This window comes from Schistocerca serialis, chromosome 3, assembly GCF_023864345.2.
Source record: "Schistocerca serialis cubense isolate TAMUIC-IGC-003099 chromosome 3, iqSchSeri2.2, whole genome shotgun sequence".
NCBI lineage: Eukaryota > Metazoa > Arthropoda > Insecta > Orthoptera > Acrididae > Schistocerca > Schistocerca serialis.
Window position 1 is genome coordinate 242323337 of NC_064640.1, and position 17422 is coordinate 242340758.

Consider the following 17422-nt stretch of genomic DNA (forward strand, 5'->3'; position numbering starts at 1 on the left):
CAGATGTACTGATACTATAATGAAGAGAATATGTCGACACAATCTGGAGCTGAGACAAGTTTTAATCCTGCGGGTACTACATCATGTCATTGCATTTCCTTGACTCATCGCCATTGTTTGCATTCATTTTACTCCAGTGTATTTAATTCTACTGGTATTCATCACTGTGGGAGGGTAATAGTCCTCCACCAAATACGTTCCGTTCAGTAAATAATAGGAGAAAACTTCAATGACATTGAAAACCTGAGTCGGGCCCTGATTTTTTTCTCAACTAGTCAGATAAGCAGGCGATCTGTGTTCGAATCCCATTCTGTCGCATGTTTTCACTTTTGAGTATTTTTTGATAAGCGCTTTAATGGCAAACATTTAGTAGCGTATCTGAACACAGTTAGAAGTGGGGGAACAGCAGGAAAAAAGAAGAAATTACTTATGTTACAGTCTGCACCTGTGTAAACAATTTCTCTGTAAGTTAGTCTTAAGTGGAAGATGGCGAGGAGTTTATGTTCCATGTTTTAACATTTATAAAGGCAAAAATTGCATGGAACTTGTTACCAATAATTCAGATGCATCGAGCTACAGACATACTGTTGTCTATTACATTTGTATCACAAAAATATATTTTTTGTGATTTTATGTTTTCTGCCGATCCTTACTTGATTCTCTGTCGTTATTGTTATTATCTTCTTTGAGATTTGGCCCGACTATGCAACTAAATAGAAGGCTGTTTTTTATGCTATCGAATTTCCCTTCTTTCTAGTTTCGAATTGTAATACATATTTGTTGTATGCATGTGATGTACAGTGTTTATAGATATATTACTACATTTTTCTGCGATAATCTTATTGTTATGCAAGAAACAATCTTTTGGAGTGAAAGTTTCGTAATGTTAAATCACTGTTTAGTTTACTTAAGCAAGTAGAAAAAAAGTAGACCCAGATAGTAATATAACCCTACGAAACTTGCACGCCAAGAATTTGTTTGGTTCTAACTGATCTAATTTAGCCTTACAAAACTTGGGCTCCAAGTACTTGTTTCTCACCTAACAACACGAGGATAACGAAAAAACTGTAACACAATAATATATCTGAAATCTTTACACAAAAAATCAGTTACACGAATGTAATAATTATATATATATCACATATTACAGTCCACTGATGATTTTTCGTAAATAAAAGGAAGCCTGTGGGATAAAAACAAAGAGACTTATAATAATAATGTTATTTGTACACCTGCTCTACACTTCATCTCAATCGAGTAAGACTTTTTATTTTTCACAGGTCGCTCTAAAATATAATAACAGATCTTTGCCTCATTGTTTGAGAACATCAGCATGCTGATGTGTTTCAGTTCTTGACGCATGCAAGACGATTATCACTTTTCACGAATCGCTACTCGGTCTGTGCCGCGCGGCTGTCAGACAGGCACTTTGCATCTGCAGCGAGCGTTTACCATCTGCTGCACACTCATTACTAGCTAGCGATTTATATTCCGAAGACTGTTATATACGAAGGAGAAAAGACAGAGAGACAACAAAATGTAACTACCAGTATGAACAGAACCACATATCATTATTATCAGAAACAAGTTTCTGAAACCAGATTAACCCCATTCATCGGTATACACTTCTGATAAGAAGACACTAAAGCACATGCCTCACCTACCAAACAAAGACAGAAATTGCTCGAAAATTATCCGTGCTCTATGTAGAAGTGAAGCGTTGTAGTTCCATTTCTCTTGTATAATCGGGCTACTTTACAGTAATTAATCTGTTTAACCAGCAAAACTGTGTCCGCTTTCATTAGTTATTTAGAACTTCCCATTTATGTTCCAACTCCAGTAGCTACCGTTTCCCCTAACCTTGGTACGTTACTTTTCTCAATATACTGTGTCTTCTGAGGGAAAGCCGACGGTCTTTATGCTGTAATTAAAGATACCCTGACGTCGCACGGTCTCCCGTATGGAGAACATAGAAATAGGCATCCCTGGCGATGAGAAGCAACTGAAACAATTGGAAGCAAATAATCCACCAGGTTCGCACGGAATGCCAGTTCTGTATTACAGAGAATACTCTACGGCACTGGATCCTTATTTAGATTGCGTCTATCGTGAATCTCTCGTCGCGCGCAAAGTCCCAAGCGAATGGAAAAAAGTACAGGAGGCTCCTGTATATGAGGAAGGTAGAAGAACGTACACCCAAAATCATAGACCCATATCCTTAACATCGGTATGCTGCAGTATAATAAATTTCCTTCAGACAGAAAATTTTCTGTCCACGAATCACCACGGATATAGAAAGCATCGCTCGTGGGAATCTCAACTTGCCCTTTTCTCGCACCATATCCTGCGAACCATGAATAAAGGTCAACAGATAGACTCCATATCTATAGACATCGGAAACCGTTTGACACAGTGCCCCGTCGCAGACTGTTAAAGAAGGTCCGAGAATACGGAATAAGTTTCCAGATATGTGAGTGGTTCGAAGACATCCTAGGTAATAAAACCCACGACGTTCTCATCGATGGCCAGTGTTCAGCCGGCCGCGGTGGTCTAGCGGTTCTAGGCGCTCATTCCGGAACCGCGGGACAGCTACGGTCGCAGGTTCAAATCCTGCCTCGGGCATGGATGTGTGTGATGTCCGTAGGTTAGTTAGGTTTAATTAGTTCTAAGTTCTAGGCGACTGATGACCTCAGAAGTTAAGTCGCATAGTGCTCAGAGCCATTTGAACCATTTTTGAAGCCAGTGTTCATTAGAGACAAGACTGTCGTCAGGAGCTGGCCGCTGTGGCCGAGCCGTTCTAGGCGCTTCAGTGTAGAACCGCGCGACCGCTACGGTCGCTGGTTCGAATCCTGCTTCGGGCATGGATGTGTGTGATGTCCTTATGTTAGTTAGGTTTAAGTAGTTCTAAGTTCTAGGGGACTGATGACCACAGATGTTAAGTCCCATAGTGCTCAGAGCCGTTTGAACCATTTTTTGTATCATTTGTTAGAAACATCTGGTACTCCTAGAGCTCTGTGTATATGACAATGAAGGTATGAGCACATCTTATTTTGCTACTTGAGGTATTCATTCTTCGCTACGATCGGGCAACCTTTCATTACGTCGTCCATGGTCTCAGAATATGCTCCGTAAAATAGACGTCAATCGTATGGATTCGTGGTTCTTCGTTAATAAGGTCTGAACTTTTGCAGTAACTATTAGAATTTTGACTCTGCTGTCATTCCCCGTCTATTAAGGCACAAATGGTCCGCTCCCGGTAGCTGAGTGGTGCCGGCGCGGTAACTCAGCGTGTTCGGTCAGAGGATTAGCTACTCTCTGTAATAAAAAACTGAGTGAACGGAACGAAGAGCCTAAACGGGTGTCATCGGACGTCCGCCCCGAACAAATTCCATGAACAATATAGAACAAAATGAGATAAAAAAAAGTGGTCAGCGCGACAGAATATCAATCCTAAGGCCCCAGGTTCGATTCCCGGCTGGGTCGGAGGTTTTCTCCGCTCAGGGACTGGGTGTTGTGTTGTCCTAATCTTTATAATTTCATCCTCATGGACGCGCAAGTCGCCGTAATGGCGTCAAATCGAAAGACTTGCACCCGGCGAACCGTCTACCAGACGGGAGGCCCTCGTCACACGATATTTATATTTTTATTTAAGGCACAAATGCGTCTCATCTCTGTTCTAACTTTCTCCGGGCGGTTTGAGTATTGAATGTTCAGAGATTTCTGTCTACAGGATAGTTTTTGCGTAATTGAGACACCATTATGATACCTCATTGCAGAAGTGAGTCGATATCAGTGCATTCTGTAAACTGTGGGAACTTACTTACAACCTTCTTAGCCTGAGCAATAATTCATGTGCTTCCATTTTCCATCTCAGGCCTTGTTATTTGATTCATTGGTGGATAATTCACGTGCTGAATCACATACCTGCCAAATGCAATTATGTCATAACGTGCTGCTGCTCTTTGTCTGACTAGGAGGCCACACGGCTACCGCATTTTTGTAATTCAGTCTATTTGAGGTACGTGAAGTTCTTAACACAAATATTAATTACATACAGCTGTTCAATGCAACACTCAAAAATTCTCTAGATAATTGACTTTGAAGTTATTCCGAGCGCCTATAATGCCCTAAAGAAAGATCGATTTTTCGAGAGGCTTCATGGTGGTGTGGTAGAATACTTGCCGGCATCTTGTATGGGTAGGGCTCGATTTCTGGCCCTGGTAACTTTTTACACAAGTAGGCAAGTTGTAAGTGTATTTCTATGAAAAATGAAGTACATAAGGTGAAAGAAGTTAATTTGTAATGTTTTTATTTAACTGAAACAAACTTTATTAATAATCTTTTACAGAAGATGGTAATTAAGGATTTACATTTGCAGTGAAAACTGGACTTCTGCGTGCGACATTTAACCAGAAATAAGAAGACGTTAATTTTTAATAAAAATGACAATTGCATATGAAATGAACAAGAAAACGAAAAAAATAATGATCGAAAAGAGGCCTGAAACAGTTATTACCAGTCCGAGAGCTACCAGTTTTTTTCCATCTTAATGCATTTTACACTTGATGGAATGCTCCTAGATCATGCACCTTTGTTTAACAAATTTCATCAGCTGGTAATCGAACCCAGACCACCCACTTGGCAGACAAGCAATCTACCACAGAATCAGACGGCCTGTCGAAAATTCGACCGCGCTTGAAGTTACTAACGACACTCATAAAACTTCCAAACTTCGAAGTCTATTTCCTCGAGAATTTTTGAGAGTCGTATCTTATTGCTGTTTGATTTCTCAACTTCACATACCTCAGACTTAAAAAATTGCAAAAATCCGATTGCCGTGTGGATTCCTTGTGAGACCTCGACCTCCTTCCTCAAGTGTATGTATGGTCTGTCGATTTCAGCTCTGTGGTGCACAGTAGCGTAAATGATAACCAACTTCTACGTCTTACGGTCTACAGATAAACTAATTGTGTCCCGTCCATGAGACCGAAGTCGTCTGAATTCGATTACAGGAATTGCCAGTGATTATACAGCCATAATTTTGTTCTTTAAGCTGAATTTCTTTCTTGCACAAGTTTTACCCCGCCGTTTTTCTTCTGTATCAGTTTCATTGTTTCCCTGTACTCTCGCAGTTCAGAGAGAATTTTCATTCCACGGTGGAGTGTGCGCTGATTTGATACTCCCTGGCAGACTGAACTGTGTGCCGGGCCGTGATTGAATCCTGTGACCTTTGAATTCCGCAGTCAAGTGCTCTACCGACTGAGCCATTCAAGGACGAATGACGACCCCTCCTCACAGCCATACTACCACCAGTACCTGTTCTTCTACCTTCCAAACTTCACAGAAGTTCTCCTACATATCTTGCAGGGCTAGAACACTAATAAGAAAGGATAGTGTGAAGAAATGGCTTAGCCACAGCAAAAGAGACTGTTTCCTTCTCCTACCTTCGAAACTTCACAGAAATTCTGGACGCCTTGTAGCATTAGCACTTCCAGAAGGAAAGATATTACAGAGAAACGGAGGCGTCCCCTGTGAAGTCAGTATGACTCCTGTAGGTTGTGTCCATCGTTCATTATTGTGATAGGCGTCGTATGGATCGGGATCCAGAAGTTCTGGACAAATAATCCGATGAGACAAGGTGGCGAGCACATCTACATCCACATCTACATGACTACTCTGCAATTCACCATTAAATGCCTGGAAGAGGTTCTTCGAACCACCCACAAGGTATTTGTCTACTGTTCCAATCTCGAACGTCGTGCGGGAAAGCGAGTGCTTAAGCCTTTCTGTCGGAGCTCTGATTCCTCGTAATTTGTAGTGACGATCATTTCTCCCTATGTAGTTGGTCGTCAATAGAATATTTACGGGATTGGAGGAGAAAGCTGGTAATTGAAATTTCACGAGAAGATCCTGCCGCAACGACACACACCTTTCTTTTAATGATTGCCATCCGATTAACGTATCATGTCCATGGCACTCTGTCCCCTATTTAGCTAATATACAAAACGAGCTACCCTTCTTTGACTTTTATGATGTCCTCCGTCATTCCTGTCTGATGCGGATCCCACACCACACAGCAACATCTCAGAATAGAGCGGACAAGCCTAGTCTGAGCAGTCTCTTTAGTTACCTATTGCATTTTCTAAGTACTCTGCCAATAAATCACAATCTTTGCTTTTCTTTCCCCACAACAGTATCCACGTGATAGTTCCAGTTTTAGTTATTCGTAATTATAATCCCTAAGTATTTAGTTGAGTTTACAGGCTTTAGATTTGTGTGATTTAACGTGTAAATAAAATTTAGCGAAGTGCTTTTGGTACTCATATAGATGAGTTCACACTTTTCATTATTTAGAGTCAATTTCCACTTTTTACACCATACACATGACTTGTCTGAATCTTTTTCCAACTTCTTTTGATCATTTGATGACTTTAAGGTAGATGACAGCATCATTAGCAAACAATCTAAGGGCGCTGCTCAGATTATCTCCTAAATCGTTTATATTGGTCAGTAACAGCAGAGAGCCTATAACACGTCATTAGGGAACGCCAAATATTACTTCTATTTTATTCGATGTCTTCTCATGATTTACTACGAACTATGCGCTTTCTGACGGGAACTCACGAATCCAGTCACACAACTGAGACGATACTCCGTAGGCACGTAATTTGATTAGAAGTCCCTTGTGAGTAACGGTGTCAAAAGCCTTCTGGAAACCTAAAAATATGGAATCAATTTGATGTTTCCTGTCGATAGCGCTAATTACTTCGTGAGAATAAAGACGTGGTTGTGTTTCACAACAACGATATTTTCTGAATCCGCGTTCGCTGTTTATCAGTAAATCGTTTTCCTCGCGGTAATTCATAATGATCGAGCACAGTGTAAGTTACAAAATCCAGCTACAAATCGACGTTAGCGATACGGGTCTGTGATTCAGCGGACTACTCCTATTTCCTTTCTGGGGTACTGGTATGACCCGTGCAACTTCTCAGTCTTTGGGTACGGATATTTGGACGAGCGAGTGTTTGTATATGATTGCTGGAGTTATTGTATCAGCATCTCTGAGAGGAATACAATCTGTACCAGGAACCTTGCCTTTATTAAGTGTGTTAAGCAGCTTCGCTACACCAAGAATATCTACTTATAAGTTACTCATGCTGACAATTGTTCTGGATACGAATCCCGCAATATTTATTTCGTCTTATTCAGTGAAGGAGTTTCGGAAAAACGTGTTTAGTAACTCTACTTTAATGGCACTGTCGTCAGTGACGTCATCATCCTTATCGTGCAGCAAAGATACTCATTGCGTCTTGCTTGTGGTGTACTTCACACATGGGCAGAATCTGTTTGGATATTCTTCTAGACTTCGAGGCAGAGTTTCGTTGTAGAAACTATTAAAAGTATCTCTCATTGAAGTTCATGCTAAATTTCGATCTTCTGCAAAAGTTCGACAATCTTGAGGATTTTGCTTTCTCCTTTATTCGGCACGAGATTTTCCTTGCTTCTGCAACAACAGTCTTCTGACCTGTTTTGTGTACCATGGGGTATCAGTACCATCTCTTATCAATTTATTAGGTATTAATCTCTCAGCTGATGTCGATACCACACCCATCAAAAAAAGTTTCGCATTACCTCGGTTCCGAGAGTTCCGGAGCCTGTACAGAAAACTGGAATAGAGATCAACATAAACATCATTTACGCCCTTTTTATTGCTCATGAAAACCACACATTGCATGTTGTACCACCATAATGCGAGACCTTCAGAGGTGGCGGTCCAGATTGCTGTACACACCGGTACCTCTAATACCCAGTAGCACGTCCTCTTGCATTGATGCACGCCTGTATTGTCCACAGCTCGTGGTCTAGTGGCTAGTATTGCTGCCTCTAAATCACAGGGACCCGGGTTCGATTCCCGGCCGGGTTGGGGATTTTCTCTGCCTGGGGACTGGGTGTTTGTGTTGTCCTCATCATTTCATCATCATGATCATCATTCGTGACAGTGAATAGATTGGACTGTGTACAAAATTGGACTGTAAAAAAATTGGGACTTTATGCGGGCGCTGATGACCGCGAAGTTGAGCGCCCCACCAACCAGACATCATCATCATCATCATGCCTGTATTCATCGTGGCATACTATCTACAAGTTCATCAAGGCACTGTAGGTCCAAACTGTCCCATTCCTCATCGGCGATTGGGTGTGGATCCCACAGAGTGGTTAGTGGGTCACGTCGTCCACAAACAGCCCTGTTAAATGTATCCCAGGCATTTTCGATAGGGTTTATGTCTGCAGAACATGCTGGCCACTCTAGTCGAGCGATGTCGTTATACTGAAGGAAGTCATTCACAATATGTGCACGATGGCGACGCGAATTGTCGTTCATGAAGACGAATGCCTAGCTAATTAGCTGCCGATAAGATTGCGCTATCGGTCGAAGGGTAGCATTTACGTATCATAAAGCCGTTACAACACCTTCCATGAGCACCGGCGGCGTACGCCAGCCCCCCGTAATGCCACCCCCTACAGCAGGGAACCTCCACCTTGCTGCACTCGCTGGACAGTGTGTCTAAGGCGTTCAGCCTGACTGGGTTGCCTCCAAACACGTATCCGACATCTGTCTGGATGAAGGCATATGAGACACTCATCGGTGAAGACAGCGTGATGACAGTTGGCTGACTCTGAGCACTATGCGACTTAACTTCGGAGGTCGTCAGTCGCCTAGAACTTAGAACTAATTAAACATAACTAACCTAAAGACATCACACACATCCATACCCGAGGCAGGATTCGAACCTGCTACCGTAGCGGTCGCTCGGCTCCAGACTGTAGCGCCTAGAACCGTACGGCCACTCCGGCCGGCGTGATGACAGTCCTGAGCGGTCCATTCGGCATGTTGTTAGGCCCATCTGTACCGCGCCGCATGGCGCCGTGGTTACAAAGATGGACCTCGCCATGGACGTCGGGAGTGAAGTTGCGTATCATGCAGCCTGTTGCGCACAGTTTGACTCGCAACACGACATGCTGCTGCTGCTGCACGAAAAGCATTATTCAACACGGTGGCGTTGCTGTCAGGGGCCTCAGAGCCATAATCCGTAGGTAGCGGTCATCCACTGCAGTAGTAGCCCTTGGGCGGCCTGAGCGAGACATGTCATTGACACTTCCTGTCTCTCTATATCTCCGCCATGTCCGAACAACCTCGCTTTGGTTCACTCCGAGACGCCTGGACAATTCCCTTGTGGAGCCCTCCCTGGCATAAAGTAACAATGTGGACGCGATCTAACCGCGATATTGATCGTCTAGGCATGGTTGAACTACTGACAACACGAGCCGTGTACCTCTTTTCATCTGAAATAACTGGAACTGATCAGCTCTCCTTCTAATAGTTGCTACTCGTGCATGGTTGTTTACATCTTTGGGCGGGTTTAGTGACGTCTCTGAAAAGTCAAAGGGTCTGTATCTGTGATACAATATCCACAGTCCACCTCTGTCTTCAGGAGTTCTGGGAACCAGGGTGATGCAAAACTGCCGGCCGCAGTGGCCGAGAGGTTCCAGGCGCTTCAGTCTGGAACCGCGCGACCGCTACGGTTGCAGGTTCGAATCCTGCCTCGGCCATGGCTGTGATGACGTGACTGATGAGCTCAGATGTTAAGTCTCATAGTGCTCAGAGCCATTTGAACCATTTGATGCAATACTTTTTTTGATGTGTGTATTTCTCTGAGTTTAAAATACATCTGGCCTGCGCATACACAGTCAGATTGTGGTATCACAGGAAGTTTATATTCCGAGACAGTACCTTCCTATAAGAGTAGAGCAACAAAAAAAATGGTTCAAGTGGCTCTGAGCACTATGGGACTTAACAGCTATGGTATCAGTCCCCTAGAACTTAGAACTACTTGAAACGTCCCCTTAGAACAATTATACACGTGACTGGGCTTAAACTGACACACATTATTTTTTAGCGCAACGCAATCTGACTTTCAATAATCCCTACAAAAGAATGGCCCTTTCACAAATCACTTACCTCACAAAAATCTTCGTTACTCGAACTACTGCAATACAGCGAGCGCCACTACTGCCAGCTAAATAAAAGATTCAAACTACAGAAGGCACTAACTACTGATAGGCATAGTTAGCAAATGAAAGATTTTAATGGAGAACAAACAATGTATTTATCTTAATAGTCATAATATATATAGCAGTTCATGACATCCAGTCTTACACATTTCAAACCCCCGCCATCTCTCTCCCCACATCCACCACTGCTGGCGGCTCACCTCCAACTGCGCAACGCTCCACGCTGTTCACATCCAGCTGCCCAACACTACAATGGCAGACAACAATGCAAACTAGCCACAGACTGCACACAGCAAAGCCAGTGATTTTCATACAGAGCGCTACGTAACGTTGCCAATAAGAAAACATAAACAGCCTACTTACATAGCCCCCATGCTCCCCACAAAAAATTTTACAAATTGTTTTGGGCAGTGGCCAATACAGATTTGAACAAAATTTTTTCATAATTACAATAACAAAGAAATCAAATGCACACACTTGTTGATACAATGATGGTCAAAAGCTAAAATTTTCTCACAGTCCATAAAGACAGTCCTGATCATTCATCACACTAAATTGCAGTGTTATTCTCAAAGTCTGAGCAGTAAAAGAAAATGCACACGGAAGTAGTGGATTTCCATGCAGTCTTGAAGAAGTAGTGTTGTCCTTCCAGCGGAAAGACAGTGCTGACTCTCGACATGCAGACAGATAATGGGCCACAACAGAGCAAACCCACAGCAGAGTCATTCGAAGTTTTGAAGAATAGTGGTAGGTAGGTCATCACAGAGCAGACACACTGTAGTCCTGGTAGAGATTATGGTATTGGTGGGCCACCAGAGGTGCAGACCCACTGCAGTCCTTGTAGAAATAATTGTATTGGTGGGCCATCAAAGATGCAGACCCACTGTAGTCCTTGTAGAGATGGCCAGCAGCCATCTGTTGCGACTGTGCAGGTGCACAATCACCATTGAAGAGTCTTGCGGATAATATAGCAAGTCCATAACCACCACTTGTGCACTCACAAAGTTTTTGGAATTGTCCTTAGAACCTGCAATGCTGTTATCCAGTCGCTTGCTGAAATATTAACACACATGCAAACACTAACAGTCCCTACTTCTCACATATTGTCCATATACTATGACCAACAGAAACGTGTGCAGTGAAATGGAACTTACAAGTTAATAATATGATAAACTGGTGTCAATTACAATTTTATAACAGAAGAATACAATTACAAACGTACAAAATACATCATTAAAGAACATAACAATACAGATAACATTTGTAGTACAGGCTTTAAAAAAGAATCGAAATAACATATACATCAGTGTTACAGGAATTATGACATAAAAGGTCAGAATAACTTTCAAAACACGTGAGCATTAAAACAAAACAGAATAAATAATGTCTAAACATCTTTACAAAGTAAATAACATTTTATTAATGCAAATTATATTTGAGGATAACAGTATTCCTCATCATAGTGAATGTAGCTTAGTATTAGAAGAGAAAAAAATTCTATGAAATTGTACACAGAGACAGGAAGAAAGCAAATACACAAGGGTACACAAACACATAGTGGGATAACACAGGAGGAAAGGACAGGGTTTGTTTTCAGTGTAACATTTGGTACTGCAGTATTTTGCAAACAAAACCTTTTTTTGGGGGGGGGGGATCTCCCTTCATTCATCATTATTCCTAAAACGTCCTATCTATACCTGCTTTCTGTACTTTTTTCGTATAACTTCTCAATGCATTTCTTCCAGTTCATCGCAACTCATTCTCTTATATAGTCTACCCCCTCTTAAGCTAACTTAAATCTACTGAGCTCAGATGCTAAACTAAGGGACGAGGCAATGCAGCAGCATAAAACAATTAATACAAACAGCAATGAAAAAAAATGGAAATTGTCAAAGCAAGCTGCAGTAAATCTAAATTACCAAGCAATGCAAAATTACAACTAATATGAGCCAATGTGCAGTAACAAGAAAAATAAATAAGTAGTAAAAATGGATTAACAGAGTAATAAAAAGTCAAATTCAGTAACATTATGCCTGGCAGCAGCAAATGCAATAACTTATATCTAAACATGACAAAGCTCAAGCAGAAAAAATATTACAGTAAAGATGGCCATGTCTAATACCTATGTCGCATCTTAGTGTCTATGTAATTAAAGTGGTGCACCACAACAACTTATTGTAAAAAAAAAAAAAAATATTACCATGTACTTGAAAAGAAAATTATGTATGCAGTTACTGTTACTAGTCCCTTCTTATTGTTCTTTCCTTCCCAAGTGCTCCTTTTTTGAAGAATGTGGATCACAAAATTATTATTTAATAGATCTGTTGACAGAAAGTGTTCACATTAGCAAATGCATTTTATTTTATTTTATAAAACCAATGCTCCAACACAGCTGGAAACTAGATATCAAATGAAATAAGCAACTATGAAACGCAAAGCATAAAAATATCATTCAATAGTCATGTGACATTTCATAAGTTAGTAGAAATTCTCTCAACTCTTGTAGAAAGACGCTTGTCATAATCAGGTGTGCAGATGTAAGTATCTTTCCAAGTAATGAGCGTGTCGTATTTGCGATACTTTCTCTAAAGGAATGTCAATGGCGAGGATAATGGCCTCTTTTTTTTTCTCCACCTAATGGCTTTCTTTTGTCAGACGACTACCTCTCAGCTGGGCGCCCAAAACGCATTACATCAAGGTCACTTACCTTTCTTACTGAAATATTTACGACAGCAGTTTCTGCTACAGTGGCAGTCTCATATAAAAAATTTCACAGGTCGAGAATTTGCGTTACAAATGTGTAGAAACAAAATCCTATATATATATAACAGTGTCCAAAAAATTTTCGTCTGCATTGTGATACATTCACGCATTTACACGCATTTCATAACTCTTAAAGTACGATTCTTGGTTTCCAACATCCTTTTCCACAAATCAGAGTCCCTAACCACTACTCATTATTCATATACGTATTCGTCGACACTTCTTCAATATTTCATCATAATAAAGACGTAGCATAATCAGATTCCTTGTATACGGTAGCATCATCTTATTGATCATAAACATACCTCAACAGCATAATACACATCATCGTCATGAAAATAACATCATAACACCTCAGTCAAATCTCAAAAGCGTCGTAGCTTCCTGCAATAATGTCAAAACCTAAAAAAAATTCTCTGCTCATTTCAATAGTGTCATCTACCTCAAACGTACTTTAAAATCATGCTCTCTTACCAAATACATCATTCAAAGCTCTCATAGTATCACAATGGTTCCGATAAAATATGAACAGTTCACAAAGTACAGACAAAATACAATTTCATAAGTGTGAAGTTACCCAACTGTGTAATTGCGTAAACATGTGTCACTGATGTAGTAAAAAAAAATGTTTATCTCTCAGTTAAATGATCAGATAGCTGTGTAATTTGTGCGTTAGAGAAATATGGCACCGATGTGTAAAGTTGTATAAGCAAATACCATATTATCTAGGGCTCCTTGTGCTTGCCAAACACATGGTACACAAAGTAAGCGGGTACCCCCCCCCTGAGGATTAATGTAATTATACCCTCAGGTGTTACAGATTACAGCAATGGAATGAAACGCATCACGGAAAACCTTTGTATCATTGTACTTCAAATATCTTTAAAAATAAATGTTTTAAGTACAAAATTAATCACTCAAATACGTGTACTGTAGCGCTAAACTGTGCGTCTTGTTGAAAGATAATCTCTGTGGAAGTGCCGTAGTTATCGTCCTCCGAAAGCTAAGTTCTGCGGAAGTCAATGTACTTACCTCATGATAAACAAAAGTGAAATGCTTTGCGTATAGATATCTTAGTTATTACGCTTCTTGCCGTGATGAAGAAAGTATTGTGCTGTAACGTATTGTTGTGCTACGGAAAAGGCTGTCTCATTGTAGCTATACCAGAAAAGTTACTACTAAAACATATTTTACTTTCCAGAATAATTAAGAAAAACTGTGCAGATATAAAACAGAAACACCGCAAAAGCAACATTGTAAATTGCCACTCATTAGTAGCGTCGTGATAAAATCGTGTAGCTGTCACATAAACTAACCACTGTTGTAAGGAGAATTATACGTATAAGAATTTTTTTCTTTATGAATTTAGATAAATTAATAATAGCAATGTGTTGAATTTCTTTTTCGATTCTTTTCGTGTCATGTTAAAGAAACTGTGAGTAACTTTTGAAACGAATATTATTTATGTTAGATTTCAAATAATGTGGTAATCAAAGGAAAGTGTATTTAATGTTAAAACTATTGTAAGATGTGAAAATTGTAATTTATACACTTGGTCCATACGTAGGTAATGCATTAGGATGTGTGTAGTAGAAAACCTGTGGTGAATACCCTACCTGTAGGGGAGCGGGAAAAGGTGGAGGCAGGCGAGGCGGGAAAACGCACACTGGGCGCGGTTCGGCACAACGGGCTCAGTAACACAGTCGGAGGCGAGCAACAGTCGGAAGTACATGACTTATCCTGATCACTGACCTAGACAGGATCCTTACCTCGCATTGTGCAATCCGAGTATCCTAAACTGAAAGTTTAATATTTGTGTTAATGAAAATTATCAGCAGATTAATCTATGCCATAAAGGAATCTATAGTTCTGTGTGCTGTTGCAAATATTGGTAAAGAACAAAAGAGTTTTTGTTGGACTGAGTTAGCGATGTTATTTAATTAATTTGAGACAGAAATAATGACAGTTAAATTATTCAGAAGTAAGACAAAAGAGTAGTTATCCAGAGATTGATAATTTTGTGTGTTAATTTGCCTTCAGTACTAGATAGTTTCAGAATAACGACTATAACAGTTTCAGGGCCTCCCCCTTTTGCTCTTGTTCATTCGTTCAAACCTTGATGTGTACTGATCAAATTTGACCAGTAAAGCTAAATTCTATATTAATCCTAAATGTATTAGTGTTTTTCCATTATTCATAGTGATATTGTGTGTGTACTTTTAAGATTGTCGACGCTAGGGCAATCTATGCCCGATTTCAGTCTGCTCAACATACAAAATGCAGTTCGTAGTAATCATTACTGTGTAGTGTTGTGTAAATGTAGCTCGTCCAAATTAGTACCAAAAAGAGAAAACTTTAGTTCAGTGGATTTTTCGGGTTCTAAAAAAACTTTGCCATATAACGCATCATTACTACGTGTTACTATGCTTGTACATGCACCCACTTGTACAAGGAAAAACTCACTAATTGCCTAAGTAGGCTGGCGACCGAATTGTTAATTATAGGTAGCATCTACTGTGTGTACTTCTTGTCCACGCGAAAGAATAATTATACCGTACATTTGCTTGATGCATCACTGTAGTTATTGACTGAGTATAAGTCCGATCTTACTTCTATTAGGTACACGCGGTCAACTTTTGTACTAAAATCCTTGTTCATAAGGTGAAGCCCGTGAACTTATTACAGTACAGGCTTTATATAGCTAACCTACGTCCGAGTAGGGCGGTAGTGTTACAAGTGGCTTCCCGGTGACAGGACATCCAGTTGTTGTCGGTTACAAATTAACGTAAAGATTGAACAGTGGATGTTCAGTGGCACGAATAGCAATAAAGTTCAGTAAAAGAAACTGCAGTGTGAGCCAAGTATAATAGTGTGGTGTAGTTGGCATTTAGTATGGACAGAAACGTAGACGGGGTAGGTGCGCCGAGCGAAATGGAGAATGCGGCTGGCAGTAGCCGGAGTTTACGCGGCCAGATAACAGATGGCGTTAGCGAAAGACAGTTGGCGTACATACAATACCACGAACATGTCAATGAACAGATTGAAAGGTTGAGATCGCCTCGGACACAGCAAGGAATAAAACAGGAAGTAGAAGGTGACTTTGTAGATGATAGTGGTTATGTGAATGAATCCACTGACATGTTTGATTCTCCACAGATAAAGAAAGAACCGAAAGAAACTTTTGAAGTAGGATCGGAAAACACCGATTCCGTAGAACAAAACAGTGTGAAAATTTTAAGCATAAACGATTTATTTGAACAATTAACCAAACAAATTTCAGGACAGAGTGAGCAGATCAAAACACAGAATGATCAGCTTAAAATACATGTTGATCAGCAGCTCACAACACAGAATGAGCAACTTCAAAAACAAGTCGGCAATCAGGTTAATCAGCTCAAAACACACGTTGACGAGCAACTCAAAACACAGAATGAGCAGCTCAAAACACACGTTGCAGAGCAGCTCAAAACACAGAGTGATCAGATTAAAGCACAGGTCGAAGGACAGGGAATTAAAATTAGTAAACAAATAGAACAGGTAGAACGAAAAGTGGGTAATTTAAGTTTTGTGGTAAATACTCTGAAACTTGAAATTGATACCATTAACAAAAATATGGATACTATGCAGGAGGAAATTGGAAACATTAATAGTAGATTCGATGTTGAAATTCTCAACATCCAAGAGAAAGTAGAACCTCTGGTTGAAACTAAGGTAGACGAAAAAGTTTTCGGTCTCAAAACTGAGATCGTAAACGAATGTCAACACGGGATATCACAATTAGAAAAGGTAGTTTTAGACACTGAAAGGGATTTAAGTAAAAAAGTAACCGGATGTGTTCAAAATTGTGAACAAAATACTACGAAAATTCAAGGCAAAATTTTCGATCTGGAAAGCAAAATTAAAGATAGGTTTGGTGTTGTCTGTAATGGCACACCAATTACGAAGCTGCTAGAAGGCGAGGAACGCTTCGATCCAGCCAAGAAACATAACGGGTGGCATCCGTTAGATTTTATTAAAAATTGCGAGAGAGTATTTCCTGAGCACTTGTCTGATCAGGAAAAGATAAACGCTGTAATTAGCGCCTTAGCGGGTGACGCTAAGCGCTGGGGGATAAATTTAAATACCGAACGAATGACGTTCGAAGAATTTAGGCAAAGATTTACGGAAGAATATTGGTCTGAACAAAAGCAGGACCATTTATGGCGCGAGTTTATCATGGCCAAACAGCATGATAACAGGGGCAGGAATTCTTTGAAAGATTTCTGCGAGCATTGGTACCGAAAATTGACGCATTTAAAAGGTCGAAGATCAGATTCAGAAATTATCTGGGAGCTATATAAAAAGCTTCCGGAGGATTCCAAGAGGTACGTAGGAAGCAATCATCGTAGCTTCCAAGCATTTCTAGAAAGGGTCGAAGATGAAGACCATTGGCGCGAAAGTCGTGCCAATTATCAAAATTTTGGTAACCGTAATAACCGACACAATGACGAACGAAACGACGGCGATGGATTTCGCGTCAATGTAATACAGAGAGGAAGAGGCAGAGGAAGAGGCAGAGGAAATAATCCAGGTCGCGGTAGAGGGT